Below are 18,567 nucleotides of genomic sequence, written 5' to 3'. Positions count from 1 at the left end.
AATTACACACTCCTAAACAACCAGTGAGTCAAAGAGACCATCAGGGAAACTGAAAACTAATTTGAGAAGAATGCAAACAAATGCACAGCCCGGGCCAGCGCGGTGGCTCACGCCTGTCATCCCAGCACTGTGGGAGGCCGAGGCGGGAGGATCGCTTGAGTCCAGGAGTTTGAGAACAGCCTGGGAAACATGGTGAAATCCCGTCTCTATAAAAAAATAAAATATAAAAATTAGCCGGGTAGGGTGGTGCACGTCTGTAATCCCAGCTACTCGGGAGGCTGAGGCATGAGAATGGCTTGAACCTGGGTAGAAGTTGCAGTGAGCCAAGATTGCACCACTGCACCCCACCCTGGGCAATAGAGCAAAACTCTGTCTTTAAAAAAAAAAAAATAGCACAGTGTATCAAAAATTCCAAGATGCAGCTAAGGCAGTGCTGAAAGGGAAATTTATAACTGTAAATGTCTACATTCAAAGAAAGAAGAAAACTCTCAAATCAAAAACCTAACCTTCCACCTTGAGAAACTAGAAAAAGAATGAACTAAACCCAAAGCAAATAAAAGGAAGAAAATAATAAACATGAGAGTGGAAATGGGAAGTAAAAATACAGAGAATGGAAAAACAAAAGAGATAATCAACAGAACCAAAAGTGGGTTTTTTGAAAATAATAACAAAATTGACAAATCTTTCACCAGACTGACCAAGAAAAGAAAGAGGGACACAAATGACTGAAATCAGAGACTGAGCACCATGGCTCACGCCTGTCATCCCAGCGCTTTGTGAGGCCGAGGTGGAAGGATCACTGAGGCCAGCATTCAAGACCAGCCTGGGGGAACATGATGAGACCCCATCTCTGATAAAAAGAAATAAATAAAAAATTAAAAACCCAAGTTTCTAAAATGAGAAATGAAAGAGGAAACATTATTGCCAACCTGACAGAAATAAAAGGATTCCATGAAAACACTACGAACAACTCTACACCAACAAATCAGACCATCTAGACACAACTAGCCAAACTCCTAAAATGACACAAACTACCAAAAATGACTCAAAAATGACCCCAAGTAAGCATGTGGGGTATCAGCCCCGCCCTCGGTCTCCTCGACCGTTCAGCGCAGGGTGGGGAGATAGGGAAGCATGATCCCCGTTCCCTGGCCTGCATTTCCAAGTCTGAATCCCCCAGCACCCTGGGGAGGGCCTCGTAGGAGGAGGTGCCACAGGCTATTGTGCCAGGAGCCACGGGAGGCTGCAGTGGGGGTTGGGGCGCTGGATTCCTGGAGGGTCTCCTTCCAGTCAAAGAATGCCCCTGGGGAAGAAGCCTGGGTCTGAACCTCCCAACCCTCCTTGGGCAGATGTGTGGGACCGGGGCCCCTTCACACGGTCCTTCCCAAAATCTCATCCCTCCTAGGGCCAGGAGTGGGTGCCAGGCCTGTGCTGGGAAATGGGCAGATTTGGCCACAGCCCCTGGGGCTCTGGTCCAGGCCACAGGAGGCAGCTCTGAGTGCTCTCACTATGCCATGACAAAGCGCTGCAAGGCAGAGGGGACCCACAACAGTATCCCTTGTCTCGGCCATTTCCCTGGACTCAACTTCCTCATCTATCCTCTGCGGCCTAGATTTCGGACAGCCCTGCCCACCTACTGTCCATTCACTGCTCAGTCTGCAGTGACTATTGGATAGCACTCCATGGCTCCCCAGTGCTCTTGGGGAAAAGGCCAAGCCACAGCCTGAGGCCCCAGGCCCTGCTTAGCTCTCCAGAAGAGCTTCTCACCATCCAGCACCCAACCCACGCACTCCTAACTCTGCACCTCCCTGCATAAGCCCTGCTCACTCACCCCCGCTCACACCCCACTTATCCCCGCTCACACTTCTGCTCACTCACCCCAATCACACCTCCGCTCACTCACCCCCACTCACTCATCTCCACTCACACTCCCGCTCACTCACCCCATCACACCTCCGCTCACTCACCCCCACTCATCTCCACTCACACTCCCGCTCACTCACCCCCATCACACCTCCGCTCACTCACCCCCACTCACTCATCTCCACTCACACTCCCGCTCACTCATCCCCACTCATCCCCGCTCACACTCCTGCTCACTCACCCCCATCACACCTCCACTCACTCACCCCCACTCACTCATCTCCACTCACACTCCCGCTCACTCATCCCCACTCACCACCGCACCCCACTCATCCCAGCTCACACTCCTGCTCACTCACTCCCATCACACCTCTGCTCACTCACCCCCACTCACTCATCCCTGCTCACTCACCCCCATCACACCTCCGCTCACTCACCACCACTCACTCATCCCCGCTCACACTCCCGTTCGCTCACCCCCACTCACTCACCCCCACTCACTCACCCCCACTCAATCACCCCCACTCACTCACCGCCGCTCACACCCCCTTCATCCCCGCTCACTCACCCCCACTCGCTCACCCCTGCTCACACCCCACTCATTCCCGCTCACACTCCCACTCTCTCACCCCCATCACACCTCCACTCACTCACCCCCACTCACTCATCCCCGCTCACTCACCCCCACTCACTCACCACCACTCACCCCCACTAGCTTATCCCTGGTCCTTCACACAGGCTACACCACCAGCCCCTCCCCCACCACCTATTACTTGACTAAATCCTCTCAACCCTCTGGTCCCAGACTAAGAGTCTTCCCTAACCCGGGGCCAAGTGCTGCCCCGCCATCACGCCACTCACCCTTTTGTGGCTTCTCTGGCCTAAAGCTCACATTCTCACGCTCAGTCCCTGCCACCCGAGGACCCCACAAGCCCCATTTATGGGTGGGGCCTGGCACACACTGCACAACGAGCTGCTTTTGCATGAACTGCTCTGCGGCTTTGGGCAATCACCCGCCCCATGTCCTCTGTGAAGTGGGATGACAGGTGCGCAGGCTGCCAACACACCAAGCAGATAACACGGGCACAAGAACCGGCGTTCAGGGCCTGGCTCATGGAGGGGCCCCAAGTCCCAGCTCAGCAGAGCCTGTCTTGATCCCAGGGTTATGGCTAGGGATTCCCAGCATGCAGGACTTTCCGTGCTCAAGGCAGCATGGTCCCTGGGCAAAGTGGGAAGAGCTGGCTGCCCCAGTAGGGCAGAGGGCCTGGCCCTGCGTGGGAACCGCCTGTCTCCAGGGCGCTTGCAAACATCTGCTGCTGGCCATGACTCAGCACTTTCGATGGTAGAAAAACCACCACTTGTTTCTGAATCACAAACCCCAGGTGTGCCCTGACGCGAGTGGCCCCGGAAGGCGCACAGGAGGAACGGGGCACTCACTCTCCACAAGGCCCATCTCCACAGCGACCAGAAGGGCCCACTCATAGTAGCCCTTGCCCTGCTGGGCCGGACCCTGGTGGGTGCAGAGGTGGCCCAGCTGCAGGAGCACGTGGGTGAAGTCCCGGCCATACTCCCTGCAGGGCAGCCTCGAGAACAGCCGCACGGCCTCCAGGAGGTGGTGCTGGGCCAGCCTGCTGGCACCCGCGTGCAGACATAGGGTCCCGAAGTTGGCCAGCACCACTGCCTGGTTCCTCCGCTGGCCCAGGTCCTGAGCCACCCGCAGGGTACGGTAGTAGCCCTAGGCTGCCTGTCTCATCCGGCCCAGCAGGGCAAGGGCTACTATGCCTTCAGAGCCACGTCTCTCTCTTGTCATCTAACCCATTTAAACTCTCCTTTCAAACTACATGCCAGACCTAACCACTTCTCACCTTTCTCATCATTTCCAACCAGGTCCAGCCCTCATCAGAGCGCTCTGGGTTACTGCAAAAGCCTCCCAATCGCCAGGCACAGTGGCTCATGCTTGTAATCCCAGTACTTTGGTAGACCAAGGCAGGTGGATCATCAGAGGTCAGGACTTCAAGACCAGCCTGGCCAACATGGTGAAACCCCTCTACTAAAAATACAAAAAATTAGCCAAGCATGGTGGTGGGTGCCTGTAATCCCAGCTATTCGGGAGGCTGAAGCAGGAGAATCACTTGAACACAGAAGGCAGAGGTTACAGTGAGCCGAGATCGTGCCATTGCACTCCAGCCTGGGTGACAAGAGCGAAACTCCATCTCAGAAGGTTTAAAAAAAAAAAAAAAGCCTCCCAACCTACCTCTCTCCTTCCACCTTTCACCCTGCCCTGCATTCTACCTTCCACTCTCAAACATTTCAGAAAAAAAAAAAAAATTATATCCACAGAGAGAGAAAGAGAAAGTACAAATGGGGTAAAATGTTTGGGGAATCTGAGGGAAGAGTATATGGGAATTCTCTGTACTATTTTTGCAACTTTTCCATAAGTCTAGATTATTTTGAATTCAAGAGTTAAACAAAGAAAAAACAAAAACCAAAACCAAAACAAAACACTATCTCCCTTTGTGAATCCATCCTGTCTTTCCCCTGGCAACTGAAGGACGCTCTCAACTAAGCACATCTATTTTTTCATGAACACTAAAAGAACCCTTGACTAGTTTTGACTTTCTGTGCTTGGCAGTAGAATTTCATATATATGTGTGTGTGTACATATATGTGTGTGGTGTGTGTGTATATACAGAAAGGGAGAAATATATATGTGTATATATATATTGTAAATTTACAATGGTAATGTGTATATATATAAATATATGTGTGTGTGTAGATATATATAATACATACCCCATAGCCTGTCCTTAACCAGTTCTAAACTTAGTCGGAAAAACACATACCTAAGCAGAGAATTTCAAAATAATATGATGAACATTTTGATAGAGGGATGTGTTGCTATGGAACATGCTGCTAAGACACAAAACCTCCTAGATGGGGCAAAGAATGAACGAAGTTTTGCACCTATAGGCACCCCCTCTGATATCCCCTCAAACGTTTATATTTATATGCATTTGTTTCCCCCAGGACCCCCGTTTCATAAGGGTTAGTCCTAGAGCCTAGCAAGTTCCTACTACAGCTGGCACACATATGCCATTCAAGAAACAGTGGCTGAGTGAATGACGAGTTAAGAACCATTTGTCAGCCAGTGCTCAGTAATACAAAATGCACTGGTATGCAAATTATATTTTTGTTGAAAGCAAGGGCAGGATCACAAATTATCTTTCCAGAGAGAGCAAACCTCAAAAGCTTCTTTACCCTACTAAAGCACGTTATAAGAAGCTCCCCTTATATAAAAGAAAACCTCCTCATTCGTTATCAATGGCATGGAAACCTAATAAGCCTTCACCTCTGATGACATCTCTTCCATCCCCAGGGCTAGAAGAAGGAGGTTCCGGAAACCCTGGTAGTTGTGAAGGTGGCTCCCAGCTCTGACAGTCTTGAACCCTGTGGGTGCGGGGGTCACACAGCAGAAGAACAACAGAGGGAAGCATCATCAGGCTTTGAATATGTTTGAACCAGAGATGGCAAATAGGCTGCAGCCAACTGAAAACACCAGAGATTCATGGTGGCCACCTAAGGGGTTGTGCTCTTAAAAAACAAAAATTAAAATTAAAAATTAAAAAATTAAAAAAGGAAGGGGTCAAGAATCCATCAGGTCTGACTGAGATGTGTATCAGTGACTAACACCCCATATGGCAAAAGTACTCCGGTGCGCTTTGGGTACTCACAGCTTCAGCAGTATTCAAAGGCGTGTGCTTCCCTAAGACTAAGCCACGGGAATACCCCCAGCAACAATGCCAGGAGAAATGTCTAACATGGATTTGGCTAGAAATACAGTTGTCTTTAACAAATTAACACTGAATAAATCCTGACTTATTAGAGCCTGCGAGAATGACATTCTCAATGATAACAGTTATCACTACAATCTCCAAACATCTGCGATCCTGCGAGGAGGAACTGTGACAGCGCAGGCCACGTGTCCAGACTGCTTCCCAGACTGCCTGTTACAGAATAAAAGAAATGAAACCTCCCCTAAGAATGTCTTCACTCACATTTAGCCAGTTGTTCCTTTGTGTGCATCTCTGTGCTAAAATGGCCATTCTTCTCCACAGCCTGAAGTCATACGCTAAAATAAATGAGACTCACATGAAGCCAGAAATGTGCAGATGCCAAGGAAACCAACACAAACAAAATGGGCTGGAGAGTGTGGCCAGGAGGATGGTACTTCCCAGGAAGCAATTACTTCATCTCTGCCCATGAAGCAGGCAGCTGTCACTGTCCCCCAGGCCCACGCCAGCCACTCGAAGTAGGTTCTAACCAAACTACCTCCAACAATCAACATAAATACACCACACAATTGGCTTCTGAAAGGACACCTTGCAACCAACAAGAAACTGCTAGCACAACTTTGAAAAACTGTGCAACTAAAATCCTTGGAAAGGGATCAACACTGCCACATTTTGACTCAAATACTGTTTCGTGGTAGCACTGCAATAATTCACTGAAACAAAAGAATGAATGAGGAACATTATATAAATGAATATAAAAGAATGAATGAAGAATGAACATTATATAAATGAATGTTTATATAGGAATCAGAGGAAGCATGACTAATCATTTAAAGAAATAGGTCAAGAAACTGCTAGGTTCAGATGCTACCATGAGACACTGTCAGGGCCTTAGGCAAATTCACTTCTCTTGGTCCTGTTTCTAGGTTCATCAAAAATCAGCTTCGGATTAGGGAATCTGTTGCTTTCCAATGCCTTCCTTCTGCGATTCCAGCCCAGATTTTAGGACTGCTCTCCCACTTGGTATATGAAAGCACTTTCTATGTATAATAGCAAGAGTACATTTCTGTGTTGAATGCGGTTTGGGACCTACTCTATGAGGCAGAATATCATCATATAATTTTAAGCATGACAACAAGACACACTCTAGATAAGGATAACACATAAGGCGTGGCCATACACCTGTGCGTGCCTGGCAGGGAGATGGGGAAGTCTCATTTAGTGAAGCCAGGGTGCCTGTTGCACCTTAACATCCTCAGTCCACATCAAGTTCACAACGTCCTTCTGACATCAAACCACAGGTATCACATACTTTTCCATACTTTCCACCCAAGATTAAAATATGCAGAGCACCGTGATAAACACACCTCCATCCCCAGCATGTGGGCTCACATCCTGTAGAATTACATACTTTCGGGGCAAAATGGTGACCAGGTTGTAGCGGCAAGCAAGACTGGGCTCCGTGGGGACAGCAGGCCCTGCAGCAGCCATCACTCCTGTCGCCACAGTCTGATGCAGCTGCAGAGAAGCTGTGGCTGAGGCCATTCACTTTGTGAGAGAACCGCACAGGAGGGAAAAGGTAGGGAAGGTAGGGAAGAGGGCAATGTCAGGCTTCTGAGCCCAAGCCAAGCCATCGCATCCCCTGTGACTTGCACATATATGCCCAGAAGGCCTGAAGTAACTGAAGAATCACAAAAGAAGTGCAAATGCCCTGTCCCGCCTTAACTGATGACATTCCACCACAAAAGAAGTGAAAATGGCCGGTTCTTGCCTTAAGTGATGATATTATCTTGTGAAATTCCTTTTCCTGGCTCATCCTGGCTCAAAAAGCTCCCACACTGAGCACCTTGTGACCCCCACTCCTGCCCACCAGAGAACAACCCCCCTTTGACTGTAATTTTCCTTTACCTACCCAAATCCTATAAAACGGCCCCACCCTTATCTCCCTCCACTGACTCTCTTTAGGACTCAGCCCGCCTGCACCCAGGTGATTAAAAAGCTTTATTGCTCACACAAAGCCTGTTTGGTGGTCTCTTCACACGGACATACATGACAGGCAGGTGCAGAGCCAGGGAAGGATCTGTGATGAGAACAGAAAGGAATGCGCCTCCCTGTACACACACTCGGATTTTATGACAATGTGGGTAGGGGGCTGAACTGGATGCCTGAGAACATTCCTCCAAGTTCCTTTGCTGATTTTCTAAATATTGGTGTAAAATCTGAATTCAGAAAATTTTTTTAAATCGCTTCAATCAACATCTTTGTCTGGTGCTCAGCATCAGGTCTACATGATTATCTAGAAAACCAACTTCAGTTCTAAGGCTCACGTCCTCCTACAGTGTCCCAGGGATTTTACAAGGGAACGCACCTCTCATTCGCATCAAGAACACACACAACTACCATTAAATAAATGCTTAATTTGCTTACACAATTTTTTAAACACCCAGATTTGAAATACAATAAAGAAGACAACTTTTTGATAGCTCTGCTTGCCAACTGGGAACTGCAGGTGGAGAAAATAACCTGCCATGATTTCTAACCAGTCAACCACCTGTCTTCCCTGGCTGCAGTAGGAGCAATCTTTCTGAGCTCAGGATGAAAAAGAACCCAGCTGGTTAAGGGACAGATAATCATCAGTTCTCAGCAGGCCTCCCGGGAATCCCCATGTGATACGTAGAAGTAAAAAGCTATCAACGACCAAGCATCTGGACGCTTATCCCACCTTGCCATCTGCTTCTCCTGCCATGCAAATATAAAATTAATAAGCCTGCTATTAGAGAACAGAGTTGGTGCTGCATCTGTCTTCCTAAAATTACGGATAATTACCAGCCCACAATGGCTTCTAATCAGATTTGAGTGGTCCCTTAGACAGGAAGCTAAAGTGCCTCAGCCCTAAACTGAGAAGAAAACAGAAACTGGAATGTTCTAGGTTTGATTTTTTTCCCCCTTGTTCTAAAGTTGCTGTTCCCAAATCTCCTTCTACTGTCTTGTTTATAAAATGTATGAGAAACAGGGAAATTAAAAGACACTATAGAAATGGCCACTTTTTCTAGGTACAAACTTCGTTAACATGATTTTCAGTTGCTGGGCTTTTTCTCCACAAACTGTGAGCCTGGAGTACATTTTTCTCCCTCGTGGTTACACATTCAGAGTCAGGGAAAGTGGCTTTAGCAGTAAAGAGGGGAGTGCAGTGAGAAGTGACTGGGCACTGAGAAGGGCAGACAGGGACTCTACCTCGGTGTCCTGCAGCATTCCTGGGCCTCGGCCTTTACTTTTCTATCTGAACAAGGGATCTAAAGGCCCGTGATTCTAGGCCACGACAGCTCTTCATACACACATACGCAAATATCACACGCCTATGTGAAAAGCTGTGACACTTGGCTGATTCCCTGAAGAAGTTATCTTGTATCATTTCTACTCAAGTACTCCACCTCCTTCCAGACAAGTATCTGAGGATGATGGGCTATCCCACAGCAATGTGTGTAACCTCTCCTGCTTATGATCCCTGTTCACATAGCATTTTCCAAAAGCATTTGGTGTGAAGTGACAGAAGAAAGAAGAAGAAGGTTCTTTTAGCCCATTCATTCATTCATTCATTCATTCAACAAATATTGACTGACTACGTGCCAGGCACTGGTGATATAACAAGGAACATATATATTTTTGTAGGTAGAGACAGACAACCAAAAAGTATGTTAAAGAGTGATCAATGCTGTAGAGGAAAATACACCAGGAAACAGGAAAGAAGAATACCCCTAGCCACCCTACACTGGGGTGATGCCAGCGTTACAAAATGGAAACAGCGGCCTGGCACGGTGGCTCACACCTGTAATCTCAGCTCTTTGGGAGACTGACGCAGGCAGATCATCTGAGTTCAGGAGTTCAAGATCAGCCTGACCAATACGGCAAAACTCTGTCTCTACTAAAAACATAAAAATTAGCTGGAGGTGGTGGCACACACCTGTAATCCCAGTTACTCAGGAAGCTGAGGCACAAGAATCACTTGAACCTGGGAGGCAGAGGTTGGAGTGAGCCGAGGTCGCGCCACTGCACTCCAGCCTGGGTGACAGAGCAAGACTCTGTCTCAAAAACAGTAAAAATAAAAATAAAATGTAAACAGAGAATAAGATACCAAAAGAAAGAATGTGAACGATTAATTGTAACAAAAGCCTTTGTAAGCTGATACTTTCCTTCCTGGATCCTTGTACCTTACAAATGGAAAAAAACGGTGGGTAGGGGTAGCATCAAAATGATGGTGATGTTTTAAGATGGCTTTGGGTTTCAGATGTCTGACAGCCATACTTGAAAGGACACAAAGATAGATGTGTACCCGCCCCCCACCCACTACACCCTTGTTCTGCTCTCTAATCTTTGCACATACCAGAGATTTCGTAAGTTCTGTGAGTACCTGGTTTTCTGCACGTACCAGAGATTTTGTTTTGCACATACCAGAGATTTTGTAAGTTCTGAGGCAAGGTCACAAGACGTGTTTAAGTAAGATAAACTCTTGCTGCCATAAACCTGCTCTCCCGCCTCAAAGTTTGAACCAAAATATCAGAAATGGCAGGAACCAATCATAGTTAGCCAAATCGCCTTGTTCAAACACTAGCCAATCATATATCTGATTTGTATAATAACTCTATGCCCACTTTTCTTAGACTATATAACATTGTTCGGAGCTGAGTGGGGGAACTCTCCTGCCCGTCTCGTTTCACGAGCGAGGGAGAGTTCCAGGTTCGAACCTGTAATAAAGATCCTTGCTGCTTAGCTTTGACTCTGGACTCTGGTGGTCTTCTTCGGGGAATAAATGGTCTGGGCATAACATACTCATGTACTTCAAGGAGAAAGCTCTAGCTCTATAAGCCATCTGGGCAATGGTTTAATGTCTTTTTTTTTTTTTCAGAGGGTTTTTAAAGTACAGGAAAACGTGTGTGTTTATTTGGCTGCTCTGTGCCTGCACACGTGCAAGCTGTGCTAACAGGTTTTTCCATGTTTTGCTGAATTTGCCAGCTTGCCATAAACAGGCTTCCATGTCTTAATTGTCTATAAATGGCACAAACACACAAAAATGCAAATCAAGACAAGCTGTCCCTTCAACTGCTGCTGCCATGATGACAGCGAGCGACAATTGGCCAAATCAATACATGGAGACTGAAGCTGTCCGGCAGAGAGCACAGGGCCGACTGCTTTTCCCATAGCATTTAAAGAAACAAGCGGAAACAGCTCTCCACACAGGACAGACACGTCCTTTGTTCTTTGAATAAATGCTGCCAATGCCCAAAATACTTTCTCCATCACACTATCTATATGGAATTCAAGTTCCTTCCAATACCATGAGTAACGCCAGTGATAGACTATGTTTAGCCATAATGACCCATTAGCATTCTTTTTCCTCTAAAATGTTGAAATAATAACATTGAGTGTGCACTCACGAGGTGCCAGGCTCTGAGTTTGATCTCGTTTAGTTCTCATTGAAATCCGGTAAGATCAGTACCATATTCTCTCATTTTTCATAGATGAGGAAACTGAGTCACAGAAAGGCTAAGTAAGTTGTCCATGGTCACAGGTTATTTAGGAACTTTTCTCCAAACTTTCAAAAGTTAACTACTGCCACTATTACAAATGGGTTTCTGTTTGTTTGTTTTTCTTTTTTTTTTTTGAGACAGGGTCTTGCTCTGACCAGACGAGTGCAGTGGCGTGATGATGTTTCACTGCAGCCTCAACTTCCCGGACTCAAGTGATTCTCGCACCTCAGCCTCTCCAGTAGCTGGGATTACAGGCATGAGCCACCACACCTGGCTAATTTTTTAATTTTAATTTTTTGTAGGGATGGGGTTTCACCATGTTGCCCAGACTGGTTCCGAACTCTGGGCTCAAGAGATCCTCCCAGGTCGGCCTCCCAAAGTGCTGGGATTACAGGTGTAAACCACTGTGCACAGCCCTACAAATGCGACTTGTACAAAGTCAGAGCAGTGAGCAGGAAGAGAACAGAGACTTCAGTGAGTCTCCTGGATGTTGCAACACCATATCCCTCCCTCCATACCGTAATGTGTCTACACCCACCAAGCTCCTAGACGTTGAAGGCAGGCCAGCTCAGAGACGAAACAGCAGTAAAGAAAGAGAAGATGCAGACATGCGTCTTGATTTCAGTTCGAGCGTGCGTCTCTCCCTTGCAGCTGCACAGGCAGAAACCAGGGGCCGTGAGTCTGAGGCAGTGTGTTTGGTTCCTGGCAGGTAATCTTTTGGGAGACCATCCCATACAATTAGTGTTACACTTCTCAAAAAGGAAGTGAGACTTTTATAGAAAAATCGATTCCATTTGGGAGAAAGGTCTAATAAAGCCACAAAAGGATAATATAACAACAAATTAAATTCATCTGTCCAAACTGAAATCCCAAAGCCCTCTGGGCACACAGCTGCTTTTCTGAGCTGAAATTCAGCTCCAGCTAAGAAACAGGTCAACTTTTCTAAAAAGATTTCTTTTTCACATGCCTTCAATAATAATTCCTTTCCCTCACTTGTCATTTTCCAGATTTAATGGCTCCGTTGGCCTTCCTCTTATTTAGGCCATGAGCACTGACTGCATGTCTGCTACGGCCGGGACTCCAAGGGAGGCACCCTAGGGAACACAGATGACGGCAGCACAGCGACACCCTCAAGGAGCACACACGGGGAAGGCAAGACGATACCATCGCAGCCTTCAAACAGAAAAGAACTTGGCCTCCATACCCCGTCCCATTTCTAGAAAACAACGATGCTGAGTCAGTAACATTTACCGAACAGCCTGCAGTGTGGAGGCAGGCACGAGGGGGCTCCATGCGGGGAAGAGCACCTTCAGAAGGGGGCATGCAAGCAACGTGGAGGCAGGAGACACTCCCACGCACAAGGGCCAGCCTGGGGGCCTGCAGAAATGCCCATGCATCTGGGAGGAGGGAGAGAGGACAAGATACTTAAATGCTCCAAAATGAATAGAAGCCTCCCAAGAACCTCCCCCAAAATGGGGCAGGGATTTACAAAAGATCAAACTGAGCATGCGCAGTTACCTGAGCATAGCGCCACCAGAGCGAGCTATCGAGGAAGAAACAGGGTCACTAGAAGCCTGAGCCTCTACTCCCAGCTCTGCAACTCATTCACCCTATGACCTTGGTGAAGGCTCTTAGCTTCTGTGAGCCACAAGAGAATCACGGGAAAACAGAAGATAGGAAAACTGCTCTGCCTTTTTCACAGAACTGCTGAGGGAATAAAATCAGATAATGGATTTTTAAATTCTCTGTGAATTACGAAGCAAAATACAAACGTATGAAATCATTCTTACCATTAATAACAGCACTGTAAAATTAAGAGCAGAGTTAAGACCACAGCATTTTCCACCCCCCGACTCCCAAGAGAAATAGTGAGTCCAGCTGATGTATTTGGGCAACCCCAGTATCTAGGCTTTGAGAGCCTCAAACAGCTCAGGAACTCTGACAGTATCACTCCAGCCCAGTGCTCATTAAGTTCTCCAAGACAGCCACTGACATAAAATACTACAGCTTTTTCAGCTGGGCTTGAAGCCCTCCAAGCTCACAGCACAGCTAAACAATGAAGAAGAGGTTTTCTGCTACTAGGCTCAAAAGCTGGCTTTTGTAGATTCCCATAGAAAGAACATTCAAGGCCAGGCGTGGTGGCTCATGCCTGTAATCCCAACAATTTGGGAAGCCGAGGCAGGAGGATCACCTGAGGTCAGAAGTTCAAGAACAGCCTGGCCAATATGGTGAAGCCCCGTCTGTACTAAAAATACAAAAATTAGCCGGGGCATGCTGGCGAGCACCTGTAATCCCAGCTACTCGGGAGGCTGAGGCAGGAAAATTGCTTGAACTCAGGAGGCCGAGGTTGCAGTGAGCTGAGATCACGCCACTGCACTCCAGCCTGAGGGACAAGAGCGAAACTCCACCTCAAAGAAGAAAAAATAAAGAGCATTCTTTTTTGCTGATGTTAAATTTCCTGTGCTTAATACAGAGAAATCATACAACACTGAAATCCTGAAAAACATATCATAAAAAGCATTTAGTGACTGAAAAGACATTCAATATAACCTGTAACAGTGAGTTCCCCTCCTCTTTCCAGCCAGCTCCACTAATGCTGTGACCCTTAACAATGCTTTCACTAACACAGAGAAAAATTAATAGGACCGCTTACCCCTCTCAGCTGACAGCTAAACCAGTGCTTCTCCCTGGGCTCACTAAAGATGACCTTTACCTAAAACCAGGCTGCAACGACCCTGTAGATGTTGACTAACAATTTCAAAATTCCCATATTCTTTGTCCACTCCTAAGGAAGATGAACTGAAGCCAGGTGTCTCCAAGTCAGAACTAACAGAGGCCTTAAACATCAGATGGCCCATCCCCTTCTTTGACAACCAGGGGATCTAAAGCTGAGCTTATGGAAGAAAACAGCCTGGTTAGGAACAAAGCGGATACCAAAGCCTAGTCACTTAACCTCTGGTCCAGAACTCCTGCGACAATCCAGCACCCATATAGGATGAGTCTCCCTAACCAGAAACACCGAAATCCACAAGTATGGATTTTGAGTGCCGACGTGATGCTCAAAGAAATGTTCATTGGAGCAGCTCAGATTCTGGATTTTTGAATTCAGGATGCTCAACCAGCAAGTATAATACAAATATTCAAAAATCCAAAAATGCAAAAAATCTGAGACACTTCTGGTTCCAAGCAGTTTGGATGAGGGATATTCAACCTGCATTTTTTTTTTTCCTCTAATGAAGGAAATTAAAAATGAGGACCGAGCAAAGTCATTCAATCCATACTAAAGTCATTCAATAGTTTAATTAGTACCCATTTAAAGTTAAGTGCTACCCGCAGATATTTAAAAGGATGAACACATACATGCCTATAATCCCAGAACTTTGGAAGGCCGAGACGGGAGGATCACCTGATGTCAGGAGTTCAAAACCAGCACAGCTAGCATGGTGAAACTCCATCTCTACTAAAAATGCAAAAATTAGCCAGGCATGGTGGCGCACACCTGTTATCCCAGCTACTCGGGGGGCTGAAGCAGGAGAATCGCTTGAACCTGGGGGGAGCACGTTGCAGTGAGCCGAGATCACACCACTGTACTCTAGCCTGGATGACAAAGCAAGACTCTGTCTCAAAAAAAAAAAAAAAGAAAAAAGAAAATTAATTTAAATTGTGTTTTCACATCGAGCCCATGTTCCCAGAACACAAGCCCTGCTCTATGCTCCAAGGGCACACAGGGTGCCCCTTTATCAATACTCACCATATTCCATGGCAGCCATTGGCACATGTCTGTCCATCACACTAGACTTCCTGTGCATGAGGCAGGGATCATATATTATTACCTTTCTGTCCCCAATGTCTGGCCTAGAAGACACTCAGTAAATGATTACTGAACTAAGTCAGTTACTAAGACATGTTTAACTTGTATTAACAAAATTGATTCAATAAGTTTGCCAATGCAGCGTTCATACCACACAGCTTAAATCTCAACCTGCGGATTTATCTTGTGTTCTGCTAGATTATCACCTATTAACATTCAGGAGGCACCTAGTATGTGCTAGGCATTACTAATTGCTGGGGACCTAGCAGTGACAAAACAACATTCCTTGTTCAAAGAGGAGTTCTAATATAAAGAGGAATAGAAGGAACAGGCTAGATTGATGAGAGAGCTAAGAAAAGGACAGGCTGCCATGGGAAGCACCTGGTCTTGTCTGGATGGTACATAGTTAACGAAGTCTGAGTGCTTCATATGGCATAAGATCATCTCCTCCAAAGAAGCGAATGAAGCTTTGACTCCCCAGTACCGGAAGTCACCATAAAGGTGCACACAGCCACATGCTTAGTGTAGGAAGTGAAACCAACCAACCAACCAAAGCTCCAACTTCCAGAGGCAACAGTCCAATTATGAAATCCTCTGGCTACGTTCAATTGAAATTCAAGGTATTCAAGAGGCTAATATTTAAGTGATAAATTAACCCAACCACTTAAAACTAAACTAGTCTTTGGTTCAAGGGGTAAGGGTATATGCTACCTTTACAAATTTATTAGCTCTTAATATTTACATTTAAATATGATGATGATGGTGTAATAATAACTTTACTTAGTTACTATGTGTTAGGCACCAAACTAAGCACTTTACACACACATTTGCACAATCCTGTGAGATGATAATGACTCCTTGTCATCCCATTTCATAGCTGAAAGTCAGGTTTATATAAGCTTAAAAACTTGCCCCAGATGACACAGCTAGTTAGCAAGACCCAGGCAGCCTGACTCCATAGGCCTTGCTTAAAGAAGTAATATTTATAAACTGTCCAGCACAGCGGTGGTACAAACAAGAGTTTAATAAATGCCTAAAGAGTACTTCATACCGAAAATTGTTTCCCACCAATCAAACTACACTTACTCTGGTTCTGTATAACCAACTGTCAAATCATTGTTCCATGAAGAAAAGGTGGAAAGGGTAGAGATCAGAATAGAGTGAATAACTGGTAAATATACTTCACGGCAGGTAGTAACAGGAGGTGGCATTTACGCTATTTCTACATTTGTTTGCATAAGACTTTTTTTCACAGTTCTAAAGCACAAGAACCATTCTAAGCTGGTGAAAGCATAAGGCATGTCTATGATCCAGGACTCCAATTCACTGTGGATCAGTGGATCTCAACTTTTATGGTATATCAGTTTTTAACAGCACTATAGCTGCCCAGGCTCCATTCCTGCAGATTCTATTTCAACTGGTCTGGAGTAAGCACGCATGCTTTTTTCAGTCCCCCAGATGCAGCTAGGTTTGCAAACCACTGTCCAAGATGCTCTCACACTTCCGCTCAGTTCAACACACACTCACTGAGATTCTAAGCACTATGAATTGGGCTAAGTTAACAAGTCAGGCTTGACTCCCTAATAATATTGGCAAAGAAACCAATATCAGAAATTTATTCCAGTCCAAACCAAATAAATTGCCGGGTGAAAAAAATGCCCAGGCAAAGTTTGCCACACAAAACAACTTCCTGTATCTTCCCGGTCCGTAGCCTAGAGACTGACTCTGAGCCATGAGAATTCAGAATCAGGGGAAAATGCCAGTCTGAGGCATCTGCCACACTCCTAGCACACCCCCAAAAGCGCCCAGCTACATTTCACATCCACTGTCCTAACAGGGGTCGAAATAGGGAAGAGCAGTGCAACACAGAAAACAGAGCCTGCTGGGTGCCAAAAGGCTGGGGAATTCCAGTCCTAGCCCTGCTACCAATCAGTCTGGTCACTTCTCTCTGGTCCTGGTGTGGCCAACAGTTACGCGAGAGGGTGAGGCATAAAAACACAGATGTCAGGCAAGCTCCAGCATCCAAAATACATAGAAATTAAAAAGCATTAAGGTGATATCAAGGAATATATGCCATCAACCAGAAAAGTAACTGAAGTATTCCTTTTCCCATTCATAAGAAATCAAATGTGGAAGCAGAAAATTGAGCAATCAGCCTACCAAGTTGACTGGGGCAACAGAATACACTCACGGATTCTGTTCAAAACAGCGGGGGTGACAGACCAAAAGGAGAATGGCAGAGTGTCCCTCTCTCCTCTGTCCACCCATGCCACCAGCACGTGAGTGCGTCCACACGCAGCGCCCAGTCTCCTGTTCCACTGACGCCAGCGTCCACTCACCGCAAGCCTACTAAGTGCCACATCTGCTCTGATGCTCCCTCATCTCATCACCATAGACATCCCTGCTGGAGGTGAGTATGTGACAGACGAAAATCACAGAGGCCTAGGGAGGTTGAGACCCGCATTCCCACTGCGGTGAGGGTGTGCTTGAGAGGGACCCCACGGCTGGGCTCTCCATGCTGCTCTCCTCAGTAATCACTCCCAGACCAGAGCAGCAAGGGGGAATTTTCTTCCTCTCACTATTTTCAGCCCCTTGGCTGACCCAGCATTCCCCAGAAAGCTATCGAGTTCTGGAAGCTCTGAGGCCACAAAGCCATAAACGCAGGGGACACACAGCCCATCTGTCTCTAACGGGTCTTTTACTTGTCATGCTGGTCATTTCTAAGAGCAGATGGGTTAAGAAACACTTGGCAAGTTACCACGAAATGACCCCTCCACTCCTCCCTGGGGGAAGGCTGATTAGCGAGCAGTCAGGCCGGCTTTCTTCCCCCACTCCCTGCATTCCTGTCCCTAAGGAGCCACAGACAATCCCACCAAATATAGGCAGGAGACAGCCACCACCTTCCTACAGCTGGAGGGGGGAAGGGTCCTCTCGGGCCTTTCTAACTGCATGAAAACCAAACTGTGAGCCGTACTGACCCGGGCCTCACCCATGTTGCAGGCATGTACAACACAGGCACCCAGTGGTATCATCAGGCAGAACGATGAATGTGCTTTCCATCATTTTCATACAATGATTCCAGAACCGCTATTCACACAGCTCCACTTCTCACACATACGACGTGCTTCACGGATTACACAGCATTTTCACCATGCCCCTCATCCGCTCCTCCCAGCAGCCTTGTGTGATCCCTTCAGTATGCTTCCTCATCTCCATTTCTTAAGAAATGGAGTTTCTGAGGTTACGAAACCAAAACTTTCCCAAGAACATCCAGCTAGTGTTAGAACCAGGATATGAGGGCTTCTGATTCTACAACCAGTATTTGTGCCACTATTCCACATGGGCCCCTCCAGGGATTTCTGCCTGATCTTAAAATGCAGACAGCAAATCCGTCTCTCTAGAGTCCTGGGGTTCCCTATAGACAAGAACTAAAACTTCTAACAGAAAGTTTATACTTATTTGGAAGGCTACCTGGGATATTTCTTTTAAGTTAGTTTGTTCATGTTTTGGAAAGATTGTTCCAATGACAATGCGGGGCATGAATTGTAGAAAGGATTCCATGATGAGGCAGAGTAAC

The 18,567-nt window shown here is 46.5% G+C and overlaps 1 protein-coding gene across 1 annotated transcript in view; it reads right to left on the bottom strand.

The window, feature by feature from the left end:
• LOC139361017 (uncharacterized) overlaps positions 1 to 18,567 on the bottom strand; it is a 50,511-nt gene that overhangs the window by 5,805 nt on the left and 26,139 nt on the right. The window lies entirely within an intron of this gene.

The sequence above is a fragment of the Macaca nemestrina genome (genome assembly GCF_043159975.1).
Source record: "Macaca nemestrina isolate mMacNem1 chromosome 2 unlocalized genomic scaffold, mMacNem.hap1 SUPER_2_unloc_1, whole genome shotgun sequence".
In the NCBI taxonomy this organism is placed as follows: domain Eukaryota; kingdom Metazoa; phylum Chordata; class Mammalia; order Primates; family Cercopithecidae; genus Macaca; species Macaca nemestrina.
Note: the sequence above shows the minus strand (reverse complement) of the source record. Positions and strands in the feature narration are given on the sequence as shown.